The following is a 24758-nucleotide window of genomic DNA, read 5'->3' as shown; positions in this document are numbered from 1 at the left end:
CCTGGAATGTTACCTATCTTTCATTTCAGTAACAGCGTCTGTAAAAGCGAATGCTTCTAATTTTGAAGTACAACGCATCAATATTTTCTTGTTTGTTTCCTGATTTTTTGCTTCCCAAGAATGTTTTGCCCGACATAAAGTCACAAAGATTATCTCCGACTTCTACAGATTACTGGTGAGGAATATGGAAGCCTTTAAGAGTACTTTTGGATTTTCCTATTTCTCCATTCAGGACTATTAGTTTTTGCTTCATGTGTTTTGAAGCTCTATTAGGATCCTACAGAGGATAAAAGGAAAAAACCGATGATATATACCACATGTTGTGGCTTTTCAGGTTGACTATTATATATAATATATATATAATATATTATAGATTATACAATTATATATTTAATATATACATATTATATATACACATATATACACATTATATACACACACATATATATACACATATACGTGTGTATATACATACACATATACACAGCACATAGTGTTGTCGAAAGGGTAATGTATCCTGAGGATAATGTGAGTTTTATGTTTGCGACATTACCAGATTCTGTCCTGTGCATCTTCTTCCTTGGCTGCTTTCAAGGTATCTTTTCCTGTCATCCATTGCATCTGTAGGACAAACGCTTTTAGTGAGCTTGGTGGGTCTTTTACGAATTGCCAATACAGCGGGGACATCCCTAAGCGTGTAGCTGATATCAGAAATGAAGTCAGCCATTTGTGGGCTATTTCCTCTAACTTGGTAGCCAGACCCAAACTTCCCGCAGTTGGATCGGAAATCCGGTCCAAACGTAGTAGTTTGTAGTCTCTGTCCTCAACCTCACAGCTCAACCGATTCCAGGGGCAGGGTCTTATATCATTCTCATTATCTACCTAAAGAAAGGTCAGGATTGTTTCCTGGCTTCTATGAGGAATACACCACATTTGGTGGTAAATACAAGTGATTTATGTACTTAGAAAACTTTCAGCTGCATAGCACCATTACATAACTACTGAGATACTCTGTTTTCTTTTATGTTCTTGTTACATTATTTTTATAGGTATATCCCATCAAATACAGGGCATTTTAAAGAATATTATTAAGTTCTTTTCCCAAAAAAGCTGTACCCACTTATATCACCATCAGCAATGTACTTACAAGCCTGCTGATTGCACCACATTCTGTCATGTTATATTATTTCATATTCATAACATGATGGAAATAAAGTAGGAAATTCATTTTTGATCTGGTTATCATATTAAGCACTGTTTCATGTTTATTTCTTTTTTTTTTTTTTTAATTTTTTTTCAACGTTTTTATTTATTTTTGGGACAGACAGAGACAGAGCATGAACGGGGGAGGGGCAGAGAGAGAGGGAGACACAGAATCGGAAACAGGCTCCAGGCTCTGAGCCATCAGCCCAGAGCCTGACGCGGGGCTCGAACTCACGGACCGTGAGATCGTGACCTGGCTGAAGTCAGACGCTTAACCGACTGCGCCACCCAGGCGCCCCTGTTTCATGTTTATTGACTGTATGTCTTCCATAGGACATCTGTTTATGTGCCTTACCTGTTTTTCCTTTGGATAAACAGTTTATTTTCTGATTGACTTTAAAGCTCTTTAAATTCAATGTATTGCCATTTGTCTGTCAACACTATTGTAACGAGTTTCCAAGTTATTCACTTGATTTCAGTTCCTTTACCTTGGTAAAATATAGAACTATGTAAAAAAAAAGATTTATATATTTAAATATATTTTATGTTCTCATCGAGGATTTCTTTGGCACAGAAATTTCACTTTTATGAAGGTTTTCTAAATAAAACAATGAGAAAATAAATCCGTGACGTGCAAAGATGATGATCACAATGATGCTCTTTTAAATGAATGCCACCTAAATGCCCCCATCTAGGGTAACGTTTAAATGAAGTATTCTCAAAAGTCTCAAATCAAATATTAAGTATCTTTTTTTAAAAAACGGGGTACCTGGTGGCTCAGTCGGTTGAGCGTCCAACTCTTGATACCAGCTCAGGTCCTGACCTTGTGGTCATGAGATAGAGATCTACATCAGGGTTAATAGTATACAGCTAATAGGATATTAATAGTATAATGTTGGGTGGAAAAGAAAAGCATGATTTAAAACTGTGTAAGTCTAGATCTGAAATGGAAACTATGTAAGTATATTTATATAAAAACAATTATAAATAAAAGTCCAGAAGAAAATACATCAACATTTCACTAGGTCATAAGATATGGGTAGTTTTTTGGTATGCGTTTTTTTTTTCATTTTTTTCTCCATAAAAATGCATATTACTTTAATTTTTTTAATTTTTTGAGACACAGAGAGAGAGAGAGGGCAAGTAGGGGTGGGGTAGAGAGAGAAGGAGACACAGAATTCCAAGCAGGCTCCAGGCTCTGAGCTGTCAGCACAGAGCTCCATGCGGGGCTCGAACTCACAAACCATGAGATGGTGACCTGAGCCGAAGTTGGATGGTTAACGGACTGAGCCACCCAGGCGCCCCTTGAAGTATCACATTTTGTTGTTTTCAGCTTCTAAATTGTGGTAATCTGTTCGGGTAGCACAAATACAAACATTTCCTAAATGTCAGGTTGAGGATTCAAATTAAAAAAAAAAAAAGAAATGCCCTGGTCCAAGGCCTCAAGAGGAAGATGTGTGCATAAATAACCATATATGCTCTGCTAAACTGTATGTGTTACGTTTTATGAAAACACATGTGAAAAGTAAGCCCGCCTAGGAGATTTAGTAAAGGCATCAGAAGAGGTTGATAACTGCACATCACCATCACTGCCAAACCCCAAGTGTTAGGTGTCCTATTTAAAGCATGATCGGGGGGGGGGGGGGGGGCCTGGGTGGCTCAGTGGGTGAAGCCTCCGACCTCCGCTTGGGTCGTGACCTCATGAGTCAAGATCTCATGGTTCGCGGGTTTGAGCCCCGCGTCGGGCTCTGTGCTGACAGCTCAGAGCTGGGAGCCTGCTTCGGATTCTGTGTCCCCCTCTCTCTCTGCCCCTCCACGGATCTTGCTCTGTGTGTCTCAAAAGTAAATAAACGTTAAAAAAATTTTTTTAAAGCACACTTAATGTTTGGTGATAATGTAATCTAAGTTCAAGGCCACCAAAAGCGGACTCCATCGAAGCTACAAACACTAGAACCTTCTCCGAGCCCCAAATTCAAAAGGTGCTTCCAATTTGATAGTCCTTGATTTTAAGCTTATGCTGCAATAACACCAAGTAGACAGGGCTTCGTTTGGACAGACGAAGGAACTATCTCTACACCATGTTAGGAAAAGCTCCTAATTTTTTTTAATGTTTACTTATTTTTGAGACAGAGAAAGACAGAGCATGAGCATGGGAGGGGCAGAGAGAGAGGGAGACAGAATCCAAAGCAGGATCCAGGTCCTCAGATGTCAGCACAGAGCCCGACGCGGGGCTCGAACTCAAGAACCGCGAGATCACGACCTGAGCCGAAGTCGGACGCTCAACCGACTGAGCCAACCAGGCGCCCCAGGAAGAGCTCTTATAAACAGCAGATGACATTTATTTATTATGATTTTTATTTGTTGGAAATTAATATATTACCATTTATATTACTGAAAAACTGATGAGACACCGCAGAGAATTGCCACAAAGCTCTTCCCCCCACCCCACCCCACCCCACCCCCGGCCCAGATTCCTCTTTTATTTACCTCTTATATTAGTGTAATGCATTACATTAATTTTCATACAATAGTAACTAAAGTCCACACTTGAAGGTTTGCCCTTTGTGTCTTCCATTTCATGGCTTTGACAAATGCATAATGACACAGATCCGTATTCTTATTATCAAAGTTATTTTCACTGACCTAAAAATTCTCTCTTCTCCACCTAGCCACCCACCCCCAGCTCCCCTTGAACTTTAGGCCACTGTCTCCAGTTTTGTCTATTCCATATGCACTGGAATCGTACAGCGTGCAGCCTTTCCAGATTGGCGTCCTTCACTTAGCAATATACTTGCAATCTTAGTTCATGCCTTTTCGCGTGACTTGATAGCTCGTTTCTTTTACCAATCAAATAATACTGCATTTTATGGATATACTACAGTTCATTCGTCCATTCCCATACTGAAGGATATCTTGGTTGCTCCCAAGTTTTGTCAATTACGAATAAATCTCATTTAAGTATGCACGTGCAGAGTTTCGTGTGGACCTACGTTTTCACGTCATTCGTGCGCATACCAAGGAGCACGTGCGGGATTATGTGGTAAAAGCAGGCTTCGTTTTGTAAGAAACTACCATGCAGCTTTCCAAAGTGGTTGTATCGTTTTGTATCATAACCGGCAACGAATGAAGATTTTTGTTGTTCTACATCCTTACATCATTCAGTGTGGTCAGTATTTTGGATTTTATTTATTTTAATAGGAAACAACAGTATCTCATTATTTTTAATTGGGAAACCCCTTATGACATATGACACGGATCATCTGTTCTTATGTTTATTTACCATTTGTATTATCTTCTTTGATGGGTATCTGTTCAGCTCTTTTGCCCAGTTTTAAGATTGAGTTCCTTATTTTCTTATTGCTGAATTTTGAAGGCTCTTTGTCTATTTTGTTACCAGTCTTTTATCAGATAAGAGTTTTGCAAAGATTTTCTCTCAGTCTGTGGTTTGTCTCTCCGTTTACTTAAGTGTCTTTCACAGAGCCCAAGTTTTTAATTTCAATGAAGTAGAACTTAACAATTTTTCTTTCATGCCTTATTCTTTTGGTTTTGTATCCAAAAACTCATCGTCAAGTCAGAGTCAGATATAGGTTCTCTCCTGTGTTGTCTTCTAGGAGTTCTATACCTTTGCATTTTACATTTAGGTATGGGATCCATTATGAGTTGATTTGGGGGAAAGATGTAAGGTGTGTGTCGTGTTTCATTTTCATTTTCTTTTCTTTTCTTTCTTTTTTTTTTGAATGTGAATGTTGTTCCAGTTTCACTTGCTGAAACAATGATCCTTTTCTCCATTGAATTACTATTGCCTCTTTGTCAAAGATCAGTTGAGTATATTTATCTGGGTCTGTTTCTGGGCTCTCCATTCTGTTCCACTGAACTATGTTTCTATTCTTTTTTTTTAATGCCATACTGTCTTAATTTATAGTAAGTCCTCAAGTCTGATAGTGTCAGTCGTCCAAATATTCTTCTCCATATATATGTGTGTATGTGTATATGTGTGTATATGTGTGTGTGTATATATATATATGTATATACACACACATATATATGTATGTATATACATATAAACATATGTACATATATGTATTCTCCATATATATGTGTGTATATATATATATATGTGCCATACTGTCTTAATTTATACTAAGTCCTAAAGTCAGATAGTGTCAGTCTTCCGAATATTCTTCTCCATATATATATGAGTGTATATGTGTATATATATGTGTGTGTATATACATATATATGTATATACATATAAATATATGTATATATATGTATTCTTCTCCATATATACATATATACACATATATGGAGAAGAATACATATATGTACATATATGTATATATATATATATATATATATGTATATATATATGGGAGAGAGAGAGAGAAAGAGAGAGGGAATCTCAAGCAGGCTCCATGCTGGGCATGGAGCCCAATCAATGCAGGGTTCGATCCCCTGACCCTGGGATCATGACCTGAGCTGAAATCAAGAGTGGGACACTCAACTGACTGAACCACCCAGGAGCCCCTTCTCCTTTAATATTGTGTCAGATATTCTGGGGGTTTTGCCTCTCTATAGAAACTTTAGAATCGCTTTGTTGGTATTTACCAAAAAAGTTTCTGGGAGTTTTCTTTGGACTGCACTGAATCTACAGATTATGCTGGGAAGAACTGATATCTTAACTATATTGAATCTTCTAGCATTCATGAACATGAAATACCTCTCCATTATTTCATCTGAGGTTCACAGTTTTCCTCATATAGGTCTTGTAAATATTTTATTACATTTGGACCTAAGCATTTGACTTTTTGGTGTTAATGTAAATAGTACTGAATTTCATATTTCATATTCCAATTATTCATTGTTGATGTAGAGAAAGCAATTGGCTTTTTAATAAAACTTATTTATCTTTTTAAGGTTTTTATCTGTTTAAGTCATCTCTGCACCCAACTTAAGGTTCAAACTCACGACCCCAGGATCAAGAGCTGTATGCTCTCCCAACTGAGCCAGCCAGGTGCCCCAATAAAATTTGTTTTTAATTTGTCTATAGGACACTCAGAGGGTTAAATGAGAAGTGACCATTTCTATTCGTATCTCAAAGGAACGCCAGTGGAGGATGTGACCAGACGTGATTTCTGGCCGTCTTGGCCAGTGGCTGTCGTCTGGGCAGTATACAGTTAATCAGCGCATTAACACTTCAGATTCAAGACTCGATCATAAATTTTTGACAGCCATTATCAGACCCCATCAGGAAAACTATCTGCCTCATCTAACAAAATGCATTTCTTTCTAAGGAGACATCTTCTCATAGAGCAGTTTTTTCTGGGATAAGACGAAGCCTGTGGTCTTGGGATCCCTTCCTCTGTCACTGTACAAGCCCCCATGTCTAAATCTGTAGTCTTTCACAAACCCTGGGATGAAAGTCGATAACCTGACAGCGCTTGAAGAATGCAGTCTCATCATTGGCATATGTAGCCAAAGTGAGATTTATTTCTCTAGCCCATGGGTGTCTGCATTAAGAAGTATGTTCATTCTTCTTACCAGTGTCCTTTCACTAGAGAGAGCGAAAGAGACTCCGTCAATAACAGGCTGAGGCTTCTTACTAAGTGGCAACCATTAACCATTTGGCACACAGATGCCAGGGAGTGCGATCTGTAAAGTCAGTGAACAAATCCTTTCAGCACTTGACAATGGATGCCCTCTTCGTGTATCGTATGCACGTTGTGAAGTGTAGGTTTAGGAGGAAAAAAAAAAAAAAAAAAAAAACCTGCACCGTAAAATACAGTAAAAACAAAAAACAAAAAACAACCAAAATTGATAGGTTATAAACATACCCTTTTACTTATGCTTCCTGTCCACAGCATAATTCCCAGAACGAATGATAAAATCTAGATATTAAAAAAAGGAGGCGATGAGGTTGTTTCCCGAGGCTTTATCATGAGCCTGAGTGTCTTCTGTTACTCTCATTCATACTAATTCTCATTGATGGAATTTCTTTGCATTTCAGAGTATCAGAGAAACCTCCCCAATTATAAGCCAAGAGTTTCTAGGGAGTGGGTTAAGGCTCTAAGATTTATTTTATTTGTATTTATTTGATTGCCTTAAGGGTGGGAATGTGAATATTGAGGTTCTGGTCTAATTTTATTTTTAGCCTATACCAAATCTCCTTGGTCGTTTCTGTTTATGTCAGTACATTTAATACTGAATATGTAGTTAGAATTATGTTAAGAACTTGGAGATACAAAGGTGAATAAAATAATTTCCCTGACCTCACAGAGTACATAAGCCTAAGAAACATTCATATATAAATACAGCTACTCAGATCACCAATACATAATTCGCCCCTTCTCCCTCTGACCAATATAATTTTAGGAGCAGAAAGAATTTCAAAAAGGCCCTAATGTTCTCTGCAAACATTCACTTATAAGAAATAATATGCTTTTACTCTGTTATCCGTGCACATTCAACTCAAGATCAAAATGGAATTTACTAATTGACAAATTCACAATTTTTTAAAAAATGCATTCTTCAATCCAAGACATGTTTTCTGTTAGATTTGTTTTAAAAGTCATTGAATTTGACCCAAAAACCTTCGTACTGATTATGTGTAGGTTGCCATTATGGTAACTTGAGTCGTGTCACTCTTTTTTTTTTTTTTTTTTTTAATTTTTTTTTTCAACATTTATTTATTTTTGGGACAGAGAGAGACAGAGCATGAACGGGGGAGGGGCAGAGAGAGAGGGAGACACAGAATCGGAAACAAGCTCCAGGCTCTGAGCCATCAGCCCAGAGCCCAACGCGGGGCTCGAACTCACGGACCGCGAGATCGTGACCTGGCTGAAGTCGGACGCTTAACCGACTGCGCCACCCAGGCGCCCCTCTTTTTTTTTTTTTTTTTTTTTAACCAGGCAAGAACTTTAAATTTCCTTTCATAATTCTATACACAGCATTTACCTGTTTACCCAGCGGTAATTCTCCTTAGTCAAAAAAATGAAACTTGTCATATATATGCTTTGACCTGATCTGTGGCCAAATGTACATTTTTATTATCTAGTAAATACATTCACAACATGGACCGAAAAGGAATTGCCCACATCCCTCAGTTTTGTTTAATACTGATTTAGCCGCATCCAGAGTTTAACCCAAATATCTCATGCCTGACTACACTTAAGGCAAAGTTCCGTAGATCTCATGCAATCAAATATCCATATCCATCCAGTCAACTCTAATCAGGATGGAATCATGCTATTAAGATGTGGTTGCCAGAGACCCATCTTTGTAACAAAGGAACAGACAGAAGGAATGTGGGAAATATACAACTAGAAAGTCATCAAAGTCATTTCCCAGTGTGGAAGGTGAGCGAATCTTCCATTTTTCCCAGGAGATTCCAGTCTTAAGCAAATTTTTTCTCATGCAATTAATCAGCAGTGTCCTCTTTTACTCTTAAAGACAACGTGTTGGCTTGCACAAAGAATTATTTGATATGCTTAGACTTTACTTTTTAAACTCACGCATCATTTTGTCTATGATTATGGTTTCTGGCCATAAACTGAGATTGCTTCTAAGATTTTAGTTTATCAAGTGCATAAGGAACGCTTATACATGTGGACAAGCAGGTTAAACTTTAGATGATTGGCAAAAGCAGGAACGCACGTCATCCCAAAATATCTACATGTGAGTTGAAATATATAATTTATCCAGTTCTTTACAACATTTAGAACTTATGGTCAGCTAGATAAAGCACTGTAATCTAACACAGTACTTGTCACAGATTTTTTTGTTTTTTTGTTTTTTTTTTTAGATCTCAGGGGGGCCCCTGGGTGGCTTAGTCAGTTAAGCGATCGACTTCAGCTCAGGTCATGATCTCACAGTTCGTGAGTTCGAGCCCCACATCGGGCTTTGTGCTGACAGCTTAGAGCCTGGAGCCTGCTTTGAATTCTGTGTCTCCCTCTCTCTCTCTCTGTTCCTCCCCCCGCTCATACTCTCTCTCTCTCCTTCAAAAATAAAGAAAATAAAAATAAAAACATTAGATTTCAGGGGGCTATGTTGACTTTCTAAGATATATTTTCAAGATTTTTTCTTTTTCTTTTTCTTTTTTTTTTTATCACGGCTGTGGCTAATTTTAAAACAGCTTTCCTCTGAATGCAGAGACTGACCATGATATTCAGAGAAATGGAGACTAGAGGTGAAGCTTTCCAGGGAAGGATCAGTCAGTTTTAGGAATAAACAGAATTTTATCCTGTTTGTTACTGTTGTTTAAGTCTAGCACACCCTGATAAAACAGTGGATAAAACAACGGAAGTATTAGTTATGCATATGAAATAATCAGTTTGGGTATTCACATGTTAGGCACAAGGAAAAGGAGGAAAGAATCTGGACCTGATGTCTTCTAAGCAGGTACTTGCTAGGAAATTGTTTTGCCAACTTTGAAAGAGGTGTTGGCAGCTTTTTAATGGGTGCTAAGTATAGAAGTCTGAGTTCTGAATGTTATTATTGGTAAAGACTTGGACCACGAAGATTATGAAACTCACAGACAAAAATGTGTCTCCCTGACCACAGAAGTGTATACATTCCACTGTGGTTTCCTTTCCCTCCCACCCTCTATCTCCAGAGAGAACCAGATATGCAAATCGGAACCAAAATATAAACAAAGATAATGAAGATGCTCAGAAGAAAAGAAGTTTATGAACTCCATACTCAGTGGAAGCAGGCTACAAAAGAGTGTAGCTGTCCTTCTAGAAAACAAAAATTAATTTGCTTTGGCCAAATTAAAATTAATTAAAATTATGCAATGTTGCCCTTGTGTTAATTTTAACAGTGAGGTTGTTGTGATTTAAGGCTACAATTAGTTCTAGTGTTTGAAAGAGAAGCTCTGTAATCGAGACAGGACATTTTAATAATCCCGGTTATAAACATTTAATACATCATCTTTAGGGACTCACAAACACATTGTAATTAACTTTTACAACTGAAATAAATCAGATTGCATTAGCATATTGCAAAGGAAAAAATCATTTGCATGATTGAAAACAGCTTCAGAAAATTATGTATAACAGGCTTCATGCAAACACCAGCACAACTTTTACCAGGTTTCTTGAATGGGGATTATTTTTAACAAGTACAGTTTAGGAGTCCTCAGCTAATTATAGCTCTTGCCATACAAGGAAATATCCAGGTTCTCAAGAAGTATCGAAAGTCATTCTGTGGTCAGTAGGACCACGTCCAGGCTTACTGTAAACTCACTGGGCAACATTCACATGAAAACATAGTGTGTAGTTCTCTGTAGCTACTTCTACGCTCTGGGCAAGTATTTTGGTCAGGAGAAAATGATTTCTATTTATGTGTTATCCATGTTTCTAGTGCTAAAACCATTAGTGGGAAGTGTTCCTCTGTTCAGCACCTGGCCGGCATCATAGAATGTCAACCTCTTCTTGATGGAGATTTCATTGAGAATATGGCAGTCTGCATGTTCACCGCGGGATGAATAAAATGAATTAAGGTCTTACTAAATATGAGCTATCATTCTTGCCAAAAAGTTTTCAGGTCAAGTGGACCAGTTGTTGTTTTTTTCTTTTTAATTTAAGTTTATTTATTTATTTTGAGAGAGGGAGAGAGCGTGAGAGAGGGCACGAGTAGGGTAGGGGGAGACAGAGAGGGAGAAAGAATCCCAAGCAGACTGGATGCTGTCAGTGCAGAGCACAACATGGGGCTCAAACTCAACAACTGTGAGGTCATGACCGAAGCCAAGATCAAGAGTTGGCCACTTAACTGACTGAGCCACCCAGGCGCCCAAGAGGACCGGTTTGATACACTATTGATCCTTTGGTTCTGGTCACTCATTCTGCCTATGAGTGATCACTGGTGGCGGGGTAGGTGTTAAAAGCACAGAATCTGTAGTCATATTTCCTGAGTTTAAAACCTCATTCCAACACTTACTCTGTGACATTGGGTTCTATGCCTCATGTTCTCTTTCTGTAAAATGAAGATAATAAAGTGGGTATTGAAAGTGTTCTTTGAGGATTAAATGACATAATGGATGCCATTTATCTTAGAATGATGTCTGAAACATAGTAAGCACTCAATAAATATTCATGACTATCACTGTAATTTTTAATTTTGTGGACTATCCTTAGGTCAATGCATAAAAGAAGAAAAGAATCAGTTCATTGCTGTCTGGAAGCTAGAGACTCTCCAGAACTGAATTTACCCAGGGCTTTTCACAAATACACAATGTGGCCTCCCCCCTTCCATTCATTTACTGGATTAATATTGTGCCTCTACTATGTACAAAACATTTGATTTACAAGAGAGGACATGTGTGAGACTTTGGCACTGAGGCCAGGGTAGGAAAAGCAAAACCTGGAGTCAGTCAAAGGGTCAGAAGCCTTATCAACTTATGAAATCAGAGTGAGAGGGATAGCCAAGTTCAGATTCCAGGTGTGAGGCAAAGCAGCTACAGCCCCCACCTTCCACCCCTCAGCCCACCCCTCACATACCCAAAAAGAGAAGAGAAACCAACTAGTCAACTCCCAAGTAGAACAGAAAAAACAAGTCGTTTATGGATCACTCTTTGGTCCAAGGTAAAGAATAGGACAAGGCATGTTGGTGAGGACATGAGTTGCATTTAGGCTCTGATCCCAGGACAATCCTAAAAATAGTCTTTTCTCCCGGCTAGATCATGTGAATGATCAACACTGAAATGAGGATAACACGATTTCGGAAGGAGTTGAACCTTGGGTGGAGACTGTGTAAAGGTAGGTTAGAGCTGGTCTCTGTAAAACCAAATCAGACAGAGAGAGTTTAATTTCTGTTAGGTAGGATCTGACAAAAGACAGGGTAGTGGCTTCCCTTCAAGTTCAGTATTTCTTTTCGGATTTCTATTTAATCTGGATTCTAGAAATAGACAATGAATGAACTGGAAATACAATTTACTCTTAAAAGTTCGTCCCCATATGGGTCTTTGTGTTGAAGGAAAAGGAAGGGTTCCATATTCTGCCCCACTTGGGGGGGTAGTGCCTGGACTCTTCAAATGGGAAACTTCTCATTTCTCCTGAGGCTACAGTTTATTGACTTAAAAGAGCAGGAGTTTAATTAACAGAAGAAATGAAGCCTATTGCATAATTAATTAGACATTTACCTGAAATCAATAATCTAATTGCCACACCTACATAGGGGATAATTTTCATTCTATTGAAGCGATTTATTTATATCTATGTGTTAACAAGGTGATTGGTGGTTTGTTTAAGAGACTAACCCCATCTGCAAAGTGATAATTTATTGAACAATCAATTAATCTTTTTACTATCGCAAATGTAAACAAGCAATGAAGAGCCACACCGTGTCTGCCTTTGAAAGGTCAGATTTGGGAGACTTCATCTTGCGTTCTCCCTCTCAGTCACCATTAAGATATGAGCGATGAGTAAGGTTTTACTTTAACTATCCCTTTGGACTTGTTACTTTCATGGGGAGTCAATAACATGCACAATATTTGTAAATACATAAATCACCAATTTAAACCTGTATCCTGTCAGGGTGCCTGGGTGGCTCAGTCGGTCGAGTGTCCGACTTCGGCTCAGGTCATGATCTCACAGTTCACGAGTTCAAGCCCCGCATCGGGCTCTGTGCTGATGGCTCAGAGTCTGGAGCCTGCTTCGGATTCTGTGTCCCCCCCGCCTCTCTCCGCCCACCCTTGTTTGTGCTCTGTCTCTCTGCCTTTCAAAAATGAATAAACACGAAAAAAAAATTAAACCCGTATCCTGTCTTTACAATAGGTTCCTAATCTAAATTGTGTTTCCCTTTTTAGAGCTACACATCACTCTGTCCCAATATACCCAGCTCTATATATAAACTCTGGGCTTTTAATCCAACATGTGAAGAATTGTTTCATAGCCAGGACAATGAATTATAACCTTTATCTAGGAATATGGGTCCATGTCAAAAAGCTGTAAAGCTGAGGTTGAATTACTATCCCGCAGTCTGCATGCTTGTCCAAAGTCTATTTTGCTCTTTTCCCTCTGCACAACTGAGTCTGAAGTTTCCCAAGTCTTAAGGCACTTCCTGTTTTATGACTGTTCTCAAAGCATTTCATTTCTTAAAATATTGTCATAGCTTAGTTTGAATTCTCTTGCATCTATCTTCAATCTTGACTTTCAGAAACCATAACATTTATACCAAGATACTCCAACTCACTAGAAACAGAACCGTAATAATTATGGTATCAGCCTGTGTAGGTGGGAGGAACAATTCAACGTGTCCACAAAAATGTCTAAGACTTGATCTCTGAAGGCCCTTACAAACGTCATTCGACGGAAGAGTATGTGCTGGAGGGCGACCAGGGAGGTGGTCTTGGAGAAACACGGTATATACCAAGCTGATTACGTGAAAAGAAGTTTCTAGGTCTCAGGCCAGGGTTTTAAGTTGGGATTCTAGCACAGTGATTCATCATCTAGGGCTCCAGGGCAAGGGGTCCATGAAAATGGATGGACAAAATGGATGGATGCATCTTTATTTTCACCAATTTCTAACTGAAAAGCAGCATTCCCTTTCATTATGAATGTGGATAAAACATGGTAACAGTATTAAGAATACGTAGGATTTTGCACCAAGGGATGGATACAATTCTATTACATTAAATATGCCACAGATCCATCACAGTGTCATGTTTGTTCAATACATCTTTAACAGGATGATAGGTATGAGACCTGTCACTGGATCTTGTTATTTACTACGTTAATAAAGAAGCACATATGATATTATGACACTATGAGTTGGTCGTATCAGCATTTTAATGATTGTATCTTATTTTTTTAATTTTTTATTATGTTTTATTTCTTTTTGAGAGAGAGAGAGAGAGAGAGAGAGAGAGAAAGAGAGCAGGGGAGGGGCAGAGAGAGACACACACACACAGAATCCGAAGCAGGCTCCAGGCTCTGAGCTGTCAGCACGGAGCCCGACGTGGGGCTCGAACTCACGAACTGTGAGATCGTGACCCAAGCCGAAGTCGGATGCTTCACCAACTGAGCCACCCAGGCACCCCTTTAATGGCTGTCTTTTAAAGTGCATTTTACATTATTGACTTAAAATCATTTTTTCTAAGACAGGTTCAGAGGCTTCATCAGATCTCCGAGAGAATCCAGGGGGCTTGGAATCTTTGGAAAGATCCTTGCCGTCTATGTGGAAAAAGCATAGGACAGTGCTGACCCTTCCTGGACAGGGCACGAGGCACGATTGCTTCCAGATGACAGACCCAGTCCCCCGAGTGTGGGCTCCGACTCAGAATCCTTCCAATCAAAGCACTATTACCAACGACGAGTGCAACTATTACCCAATGATGTTTGCTTGAAGTCTTTTATGCCTATGGGAATCCTCTGAGGTGAATTTTTCTGCAAACGAGGATTGTAACAATAGTTATCATTTACGGAATACTGGGTATTTTACATATTTTATCTCACCAAAACGTGTCCCAATCCCATGAGTTGGGTTTTACTTGATATGAAGAGTAGCTTAGAAGGTGGCAGAGACAATTTTCCCAAATCTTGGCTCCTTCCAGGATTCGCACACCAACAACGGCATCTTTTTCTTGAGAAAGAGAGAGAGAGAGAGAGTAAGGGTACCAACGTTCATGGCACCTGTTGTAGCCCACAGATACTAACACAAAGTCAACATTTTATCAGTATTGTAATACATGGCACTTAACACTCAAGCTTCCACGTGGTCTTGTCTGGTAGTTATTGGCTGCTCCGTTGCGGCTGTTGAAAACAGAAGATTAAGAGGGAAAACCCAAGAACTAAGTGGAGAGGGAAAGACGGGTTCTAAGCAGGATCGTTTCAACGACTGTTACCCCCATGCAGTGTAGAAAATGTCAGCATGTCTCGAGTCCCTCTTTTGAGGTAGGGCTTTTGTGCTAGGCACAGAGGTACCAGGGAGCTGAAGAAGCCAGCCCCTCTCTCCAACGGGCTTCACAAGTTGGGGAGAGACTGCTATAAAAGCTGTACCTAAAATAAAAGGTAAAATGGTAACTCTAGCTGACGTTTATCAAGGACTGCCATATGTCAAATACTTTTCGAAGTGATTTACAGGCACTAAGTCATTTAATCCTCGAAGTAACTCCAAGAGCTGAGGGCTACCATTATTTCCTTCATCGTACAAACGAGGAGACAAAGCCAAAGAGAGATTAAGCCAGTTGCCCAAAGACACACAGCATGTAGTGAGAGAACTGGGATTTTGACCAGAGGACCTGCGCTAAACCCCTGTCGCTCAGAATAAACCAAACGTCATGAGTGCAGCGGCATCAGTGATGAAAGAAAGATTGATTCTGATTGAAAACCACAGGTCACCTTACCAAGCTGTGTGTGATATGCATTTGAACACTTATTTGACTTATTTGACTCAATAGATAGTCCCTGAGTCCCTACTATGATAGTATTAGCTTCTTCTAAGCGATGCATCAGCTCTGCTGTTCCGGAGATGTTTTTAACCATTTCTCACCTGACCAGTGGAAGCAAAGTGATGATGGGGAGAACCAGGGGGCCATTGAAATGTTATGTAAATAGTAACAATTCCGCGTACACTTTCTATCAAAAAAGTGATAGAAAGCCATTTTTAAAAAGGAGAGTATCGCTCTGGAGGAAAAATCCCAAAGAGTTTGGAAGGTATTTAAATGTGTTCACTGTGGGATTTGCTCCCACATTCGTATACATGAACCGTTATATGTATTTTTAAAACTTTAGAGGTGCATTTTGCATAAAGAGAGATCACTGCATGATTGTTTTTTTTTTTTTTTCGCATTTTCAGGACTCCTACTTTATGTTGTACTTGGAGGTGAGAGAACACTTATGTCCAATATAATGCTCTGTCTTTTCATTTATTTCCAATAAAAGATTTATTTTCTTGAGAAGTCGTTTCTCTCCTCAACCAGGGAGGATTTCCTTGTTATTATTTAATTTTTTTCACTTATTTTATATTTGTTTTGAACACAGTGTAAAGCATTCAAATAATTTCGGCCATAGAAATGCCTGTTCAAGATGAATGTCCTTCGTTTCTCCGTTGGGTTTCTGAAATGACCTATTTGGACTCTGTTGTTGCTATTATCCAACTTACGATTTTTTTCTTCTCCTAAGAGTACACTCAATAGGATGCCGTACTAGTGGGAAAAGGCTACTTTTCTCTTTTGAAGTTTTTATCTTGATTCAAATTAGTTAACATACAGTGTTATGTTCGTTTCAGCTGTATAACAGAGTGATTCAATAATTGCAGGCATCGCCCAGCGCTCATCGTGACTAGTGTCCTCCTGAACTTGAACCCGTTTCACCCATCCCCCTACCACCTCCCCTTGGGTAACCACCAGTTTGTTCTCCATAATTAAGAAAGAGTCTGATTCTTGATTTGTCTCTTATTTTTTTCCATTTGCTTGCTTGTTTTGTTTCTTATAAAAGGCAATTTTTTTCTTTTTTTGGCGAAAGATTGTACTTTGAAAAAATCATGAAAAGATCTCGATTTAAATAGGGAACATATTCATGTTCACGATTTAGGAGGTACGGAATGACGAACAAATTCTCTTAACCCACCTTGTCCGCTATGCACCTAGTTACCTTCTCAGAGGCAAACATGTAACTAGCTTGGATAGTATTCCAGAGATATTCCAGTAAAGTACAACTATATACATGTAAAAGGTGAATTTTCTGACTCAGAGTTGGTTAAGAGCTCAGATGAGCCCTTTAGGAGTCTATGTCTAGGGTATGCATCAGACTAAGAACTGTCACAATTAATTTTAATTTTCAGGATATAACAGAGTTTACCCCTAACTGAATCAAAACCTTTTTCTGGACTGTGGTGGAAGGGAACACTCCAAGTTCTCAGGGTTGAGGTCGTAACAGCGAGTCAGGCATAGGCCAGGTAAGGGTTGGAGCCATCACCGGGAGATGCCAAGGCAGGCCAGAACAAATACCAGATTGGCAGTGACTCTGAAATTTGAGTTCAGAAAAACTGATGAGATGAAAGCAAGATGAGGGAAACTGTAATTCGTACATCAGAGGCCCAAACAAATCAGGATTTTGGAAGAATGAAGCCTCTTTTCAAAAGCCACAGACCAGCCCAAGAGAATGTCTCTCTGGAAGGATACCGAGATCTTTGTATTAAAGACTCCCACCATGCCTACTTACTTTTACAATCAAACCTTGGTTTAAGAGTGTAATTCTTTCCAGAAACATGCTTGCAATCCAAAGCACTTGTATATCAAAGCGAATTTCAAGAACTGTTGGTTCAGTCGTGATCATGTGATGTTCGGTGTCAGGTACCCCACTGCCATCGCAAGCCAACGCTCGTTTATCAAGTTAAAATTTATCACAAATGTCTGATCCTCTTGCGGAACCCTCCCAGAACAAGTTACTCGCAATCCAAGGTCTTACTCTCCTTTGAGCACTCCATAACTGATCAGGGCTCGCCACATCCTTCCCGGAAATAAACCCTGCAGTTTTCTTTGACTCCACGAAAGTGGACAAAAGCTGGGCTCCTGATGTCAGAGGGGCTGGGGTGGGAAGGTTCAAGGCGAGGGGGACCCCACGGCGGGTGGACCTTATTGCGTTTTATTATTAGAAAGAGACTGGTTCCGTGGTTGTTTCTCCTAAAACAGAATTTTCTCTTCACCCCGCAAACTGCCCCTGATAGTTTGTTTCTAATAGTTTGCCCATGATCAATTCTCTCTGGCCTTCCCCCCCGGTTGTCTTCAGGTCTTTAACCCTTTGCTGGTTTTGCTCCCTTTTCTCTGTGCTTTCCTTTTATTTCATTGGACTTTAACCAGCCATACACAAACATCCCAGCTAATCTTTCCAAATTAGCACAGCACCAGCTCTGGAGGTTCTCATTAGATGTGCAGCTGAGATGTATCAGATCTCATTTGCCTAATATGGAGCCTAACTTTGGGCACCTGGCCCTTGCAGTAGGGGGTAAGGAAAAATAGGAACGGGTCTTTTGTCACTGCTATGCAGACTCACTAATTTGCTCCGCCTAATAAAATTACAAATGAATACAGCTTTATTCACATTGCCTTTATAGGTTATAATAACCTTGGTACCCCATAACCTCCTGCTAGCTGAATTAATCAGATCATATTAATATTTCTTCTTACTTTCTTTTAACTGGTTCTTCTCTTAATTAAAGGGGCCAAAGACGTAAACAGGGTAGGTGACTAGAAACATGGCGTCAGGTTATAAACAAGGCTCATTAAAAAGATGGATGTGCGGGCCGACTGCAAAAATTGCTTACTTTGCAAGTGTACATTTTGTAATTTCCTGACGACTAAAAGAACTAATGCCAGATCCCACCCCCCTCCCTTTCGCACATGTATAAAAGATGATAATTTTTGAATACCGGGGTGGGAATGGCAAAACCGAGGAACCTATTCATCAACCAGAATAAGGTCTTTCACATTATAAGACTCTGAGCTCCTTCCCCACAAGCCTACAAATGTGAAATATATTCAGAAGTGGAGAAGGAAAAGGAAAAAAAAAAACACAGGAAATGATTTAAAAAGGAAAAAAGAAAGATGAGGAACTTTTAAGAGAGAACGTTACACGTGTTACACCGCAGTTAAATTTGAAAGAGAAAACGAGGGTCTTCTTAAAAGAGGAGTAAATCTTTTGAACTTGCCCCTGTTCAAGAAGGTGGGGGCGACTCGCACACGTGTTTGCCTGCACACGCAGGGCAACAGAGAGCTTCATCTTTATGCATGAGAGCAAGAATCATTAAAGTGGACAGTCTACACTAGCAAGCTCGCGGGAAGTTGTAACTACAAAACAGAGCTGGAAATGGTACGGTGTGGGAAATTTAATTCGGGCGTGTTTTCCATTGTTGTAAATGCTTTGCGTCCACTCGTACGTTGACACGATGGTGTGCCTACGCCACGATGATGAATAGGTTTAGAGGCGTGGAATCGATAGGCGTCTTACAGGTGGATTCTAGAAGCCACGTGTTTACATTTGATGCATTCGTAATAGCTACATATTTATGTTTATAATTCGTGCTTTTATTTGTACGCTCCCACACATACAGATGCTCCTCCGGTCCAAGTTCTGGTGTTTTGAAACTTTTGCCCCCGTTCGCATCCCCAAGCAAGAAGACGCCTGCATTTTTATCCTGGCCGCAATTACTAGCAAAACCCAAGCTCTGATTTCCTGTCCTTCCATCTCCCTTCTCAACGAGAGAGAAAGTCGTTCTGACAGGATGGTGCACAGCAAGACCAGGCAAGACCTCACTTCTTCATGAATAAATTAGAGATGAAAGTTTAACTGATCCCCTTGCATTTTTATGGAAGGACCTCATCCTAATTTACCTAAATGCTTTGAGTAAAAGGAAAGAAAATGTAAGAGGCCAAGGTGGAAAGGTTAAAATCTGCGTTTAAAGGGAGGGGTTTTTTTTTTTTCAACACACCACAACACACGGATGCCGGATGCCAGCAACTGTTCTAATAATGATTCCTTCCTCAAACATGTAAGGGAAAAACCAAAGAAAGGAAGAATTTTCTTCCTCTGCCAGTATTGCTTCTTAGAATGAAATGCTGCAGGTGTGACCAACGATTCTTGGTTCAAGGAATTCCTCACAGATAGATTTTCTATACATATACACGTGTGTGTGTGTGTGTGTGTGTGTGTGTGTGTGGATTATATATATAGCAAACACAGGAGTGGAGACTGAACAATCTGTATTTAAGGTATTATATTCCTCAATGGAGCTCAAACTCTGTGGAAATGGCATTTGTTTTTCATCAAACACTTCTAGGATATGCTTCAGCGCGTGACCTATTTCAGCATTTTCTCCACTGATGCATTTTTAGTACTAGGCAGGCAGGCCAGGAGATGGGGTGCGGGGCCCAAGTATCGGGTTTTCCCATATAGGATCAGACCAGTTGGGCTAATGGTTTTGGAATCCCGCCTCTGGCATTGGCCATTACCTGATGCTTCAGAAGCCGGGAATGAATTTGCATGACCCCAGCCCTTGAGATGTCCCCTGTGGAAAAATAGGAAATTGGCGAGTAGGATCATTTCACGGATGTGCTGAAGTTGTCATTCTTAGAAATCTGTGGCTTCAGCTCTGTGCCTGGGAAGTTCACCTGCAAATGCATTTTGAGCGGTTCCCATCTGCAAATTGCTGGTTTTATAGGGAGAGGAGGAAGCCTGAGAGTCCATTCTTAGTCTCCCTTGCCTTTGGCTATTGAAAAGGTTGCTAAATACCATGTCCCGATAATATTGGGGTTGGATGTGCAAACTCGTCAGGCATGACTGAAACAGCGAGAAATAATACGGTTTCGAAAGGGTCCGAGAAGAAAATTAAATCATTCCGATCCACTGGTTTTTGTTTTGTTTTGTTTTGTTTTGTTTTAATGGCAGTTTAGCATGCAGTTACTAAATGGTAGAGAAAAAAGAAAAAGAAAAGAGAAAATGGAAGCAAATCTATCCATGTCATGATTCCACTATGCCCTTAAAACTTTAAGGATGCTTGAGGTTGTATATGTGTGCTGTAGGTTTTAAATTACGTCTCCCTGGCACACAATCATTGTGACGTCTCATGGCGCTTTGTCCTAATAAGGTAGACTTTTCAAATCTTGTCCGTGGCCGGTCACAGACACATTTTGAATGGAGCCTTTTTAATTGTAAGTTTTTCATAACTGTTACATGCGTTTCAAAAATAAATAAACCTCAGGGATAAGACAGACTGTTTTCATCCCCGTTCCACAGGACCCCGTATTTTAATAAGCATTCTAAGCTAGTAATAACCAAAAGCTGTGTGACTAGAGATCCTTATTTTATATCCTGGTGGGTTGTTTTCTTTTGTTTGTTTTTTGTTTTTTGTGGGTTTTTTTTTTTTTTTTTTTTGCTAAAATGACCAAAGCTTCTGCAACATTCACTGTGATCGCCATTAAAAATGTTGACATCTTAATTAGCGTGGGGGGGGAGGGGATGTTGGAGACCATTTCTACCAAACAGAAGCACAGCCTTTTCAAAGAGTCCCACAGACTGGCTATGTATATTTTTTGAACGTTAAAAGTCTTTTTTTTTTTTCCCTCCCCCCCCCCACCCCGTCCTCTTTTGATTATTTTTCTGGAATGAATGTCTGTTTCCCTTTCACCATTTGCCATTACAGGAGTATAATTTCATGATCCCTTTCTTCTCCATGCAACTTCCTCTAAACAAAAGGACACAATAAATAAACACAGGAGATAAGACAGTTCCCCCCCCCACCCCCACCTCCCAACCCCCTTCCCTTGAATGTCTTGAGCAGCCGGAACCACTTTAGTCCTTCAAATATTGTCCTGAATTAGTATGCACGCTGATGCAGTGAGGCTAGAGTGTATGATAATAATGCACACCAAATGGGGTCCCAACTGTAATATGTGTACTGATATATATTTTTTCTAGTTCTTTTGCCAAACCTATCTTGCTGACTATACTGATGAAGGTTGCAAGTAATTGTGTACGCGTTTCTGTGAAAGATAAATGACCTTCCTTCCCAAGGACGCTTGGCCAGGCCTTAATCCTGAGCGTGTGTGTGCGCGCGCGCGCGTGTGTAACTGTTTTTTGAAGGCCTGACAAGGCATTTTGATCATTTCCTCATTTTGAGGCCTACCCACAGCCTCCTCCGTGGCCCCCCTCTCTGAAACGTTATTATTCTGTCGTGAGCCCTTCTCTGGCCAGGATGTTACTTCATTTCCACCTTTTGTCTCGGCCTGAATGTGAATGATGTTCTTTCGGCAATATACGGCCATTTAAACTCCCCGTCGCTGCCTTACATAAATATACAACACCCGTCTCGCCCTATAACTCACTTTAGGCCTGGAAAAATAGTGACTTCCTTTATTGGTCAGATTCTCCCGCAATTCCCAACAGCTGTATGTTCTCACCTTTGAGGATCCACACCGTCCAATTTGTATTTGTCTCAGCACTACGGCTGTGGATTGCCAATAAAAACGAGTCCCATTTTTATAACCCCTGAGAACACAGGGGCCGGCTTTCCAGAGACACGGATACCCCTGCCCACCCCCTCACCCCCAAAAAACAAACAAACGAAACCTCCCCACAACTTACCAAAAAGTGGTCTTTTTGTCTCAAGGACAGATGGCCTTCGAAGGAGGGAGTCGGGGGTTCACTAAGGCATGAAACGTGGTCTCTGGGCCCATTCATTTTCCTCAAGAAAATCCGTGTTTATTTGCTTCCTTAAGAGAACAAATGGGGTGACAGGGCGTATCATCATCAAAGTGACACATGCTCCTCGGTATATGCGATATCCATATATGCAAGAGAGTGTCTAAAAGGAATACCAAAATTCACATTCCATCAGTTCCTCCAGCTCTGCTAAGAAATTCAGTTACATCCCTGTGCCTCTGAATTGAGAGGGATTTTTAAATGGGTGGATTATATCGGATTTATGTATTTAGTTATTTGTTTGTTTTTAAAGCTTATTTATTTTAATTAGAGTTTTTCTCTCTTTTCTTTCTTTCTTTCTTTCTTTCTTTCATGAGAGAGAGAGAGAGAGAGAATACAAGCAGGGGAGGGGCACAGAGAGGGAGGGAGACACAGAATCTGAAGTAGGGTAGGTTCCGAGCTGTCAGCGCAGAGCCCAAAGTGGAGCTTGAACTCACGAACCATGAGTCCATGACCTGAGCTAAAGTCCAACTCTTAACTGACTGAGCCACCCGGGTGTCCTTTGAATTTATTTATTAAAGGAGATGATGTAGGAGAAAAAGTTGCTTTCAGAATGGAAATCGCTACACAGTCAAAAGGTGGTAGTATAATGGCTAAAAGCACTTTATTTAGTTATGGATGCTCATGGGTTGTGGAAATGAGCTCCATTTCTGCTTAAGAACTGGAGAATTTGGAACAACTTCCTCAGTTGCTACATCTGTCAAATGGGGGCTCACTACCTCTCTGTCCTGTTTTGTGCATTAAAAAAAAAAAAAAAAAAACAAAAAACTGCATGAGTAAAGTCCAAAGTGCTCTACAAATGGAAAATCACATTTTTTTTGTCCTCTGTAATAAAGTTGTGGCTAATATATACAACTTTTATTCTTTTAATTCATTCATTTATTTTTGAGAGAGAGACAGACAGACAGAACACAAGCAGGGGAGGGGCAGAGAGAGAGGGAGACCCAGAATCGGAAGCAGGCTCCAGGCTCCGAGCTGTCAGCACAGAGCCCGACTCGGGGCTCGAACTGATGAACCTCGAGATCATGACCTGAACTAAGTCAGACGAGTAACTGACTGAGCCACCCGGGGGCCCCGTACTATGTGCAACTTTGAAATAGCAATGTTCTGGAAAAGCAGGGGCATGAGATGGAGAAAATGAATACCTTGGGCATCCTGGATTCGTGCCACAAAACCACACACTGAAGGGAAAGGGCAAGAATATTAAATACTAACGCGTCAAAGCTGCACTTAAAAAGGACGTAAACTCGAGGAACAGGGATATTTGCCAGATTAAAGTCAGTGACACCCCTCTATTTTATGACCTCGCAGCTCTCCACAGGAGGAAGAAGGCTGACTGCTGACATACAGCATGTGTTAGCAGAAGGGACTGCCTGCCAGCTCTTTGCCAAGTGCACATCGACAATTGTTTCTGTCGTACGCAAAACTCTGGCTTTGGGAGGTGTTTCCTTCCGTGCTCCCAGCATCACCCCCGAAGCACGACTGATGATTTTGGAAAGGCACCTACCTGTGCTCAACACATTAAACCTGCCCCCCCAAGGCGGCTCCCAAACGGACTCACATGATCTTTTCAGTATTTACCCCGGACGCGGCGAGGAACGCGCAGTCTCTTCACGTCTACACCCGCTCCTCGGACGGGTGCGCAGAAGGAGCTTCTTGTAAATTCTCTTCTACGCTCCCACGTCGGACCCAAATCTCCAAAACTGTCCCTCGGAGGAACTGAACACTGTCTTCGGGTCAAACTGGTCCCTTGTCAGTGGGGAAATTTTTCTGCTCTAGGTGAAATGTTACCAAGTACGTTTCCCCCCACAAAGCCCTGGACTCGAGCTGTTTTATTTATCTGACCGATCCGAGGACTGTAAAACGTGCTGTTGCACATTGTAACATAAGCCTTTTTTTTTTTTTTTCCCTAAAGTGTGCCCTGAGTATTTGCAATTGTTATCAGGCCCAGATGTATCCGAGTGTCAGCGAGGAGCTGTGCTAGCTGGCTCAGATATACAGAATGTAATTAATTAGCTCAAAGACCTCTGCTCCAAGTTTGTAGTAGAAGGAGCGCCTGAGAATAACCATTTGCTCCTCTCCCCTCCTCCCCTCCAACATGGTGGCAAAAGGTGAGAATCTATTGTTCGTGATGCCGAAGGTCTGAGAAAGAGCAGATTCATGTTTCGATGGAGATTCCCCCCCACCCCCCGCCCCTCCGTGGCAAAAGTTAGCTGGGGGGGGGGGGGGAAGATTAATAAAAGCTGGGAGCGGAAGTGGACGGGTTGAGAGGGTCTCAAAGGGGACAAAGTGGTCCTCGCTGCATTTTAAGCCGGTGTGCTGAAAATCCCAAATCACACTATTTTTGCTTTCTTCTCCGTC

The 24758-nt window shown here is 40.5% G+C and overlaps 1 long non-coding RNA gene across 1 annotated transcript; it reads right to left on the bottom strand.

Moving 5' to 3' along the window:
* Nucleotides 1–14202: 14202 nt before the first annotated feature.
* On the bottom strand, nt 14203–24190 carry LOC115515556. Its single transcript, XR_004343744.1, has 3 exons — nt 23979–24190; nt 22281–22408; nt 14203–14781 (listed from the first exon to the last, which is right to left on the bottom strand). It is a non-coding gene; the product is annotated as an uncharacterized LOC115515556 (long non-coding RNA).
* Between the last annotated feature and the right edge of the window lie 568 nt (nt 24191–24758).

This window comes from Lynx canadensis, chromosome B3, assembly GCF_007474595.2.
Source record: "Lynx canadensis isolate LIC74 chromosome B3, mLynCan4.pri.v2, whole genome shotgun sequence".
Taxonomy (NCBI): domain Eukaryota; kingdom Metazoa; phylum Chordata; class Mammalia; order Carnivora; family Felidae; genus Lynx; species Lynx canadensis.
This window is presented reverse-complemented; position numbering and strand designations above follow the sequence as displayed.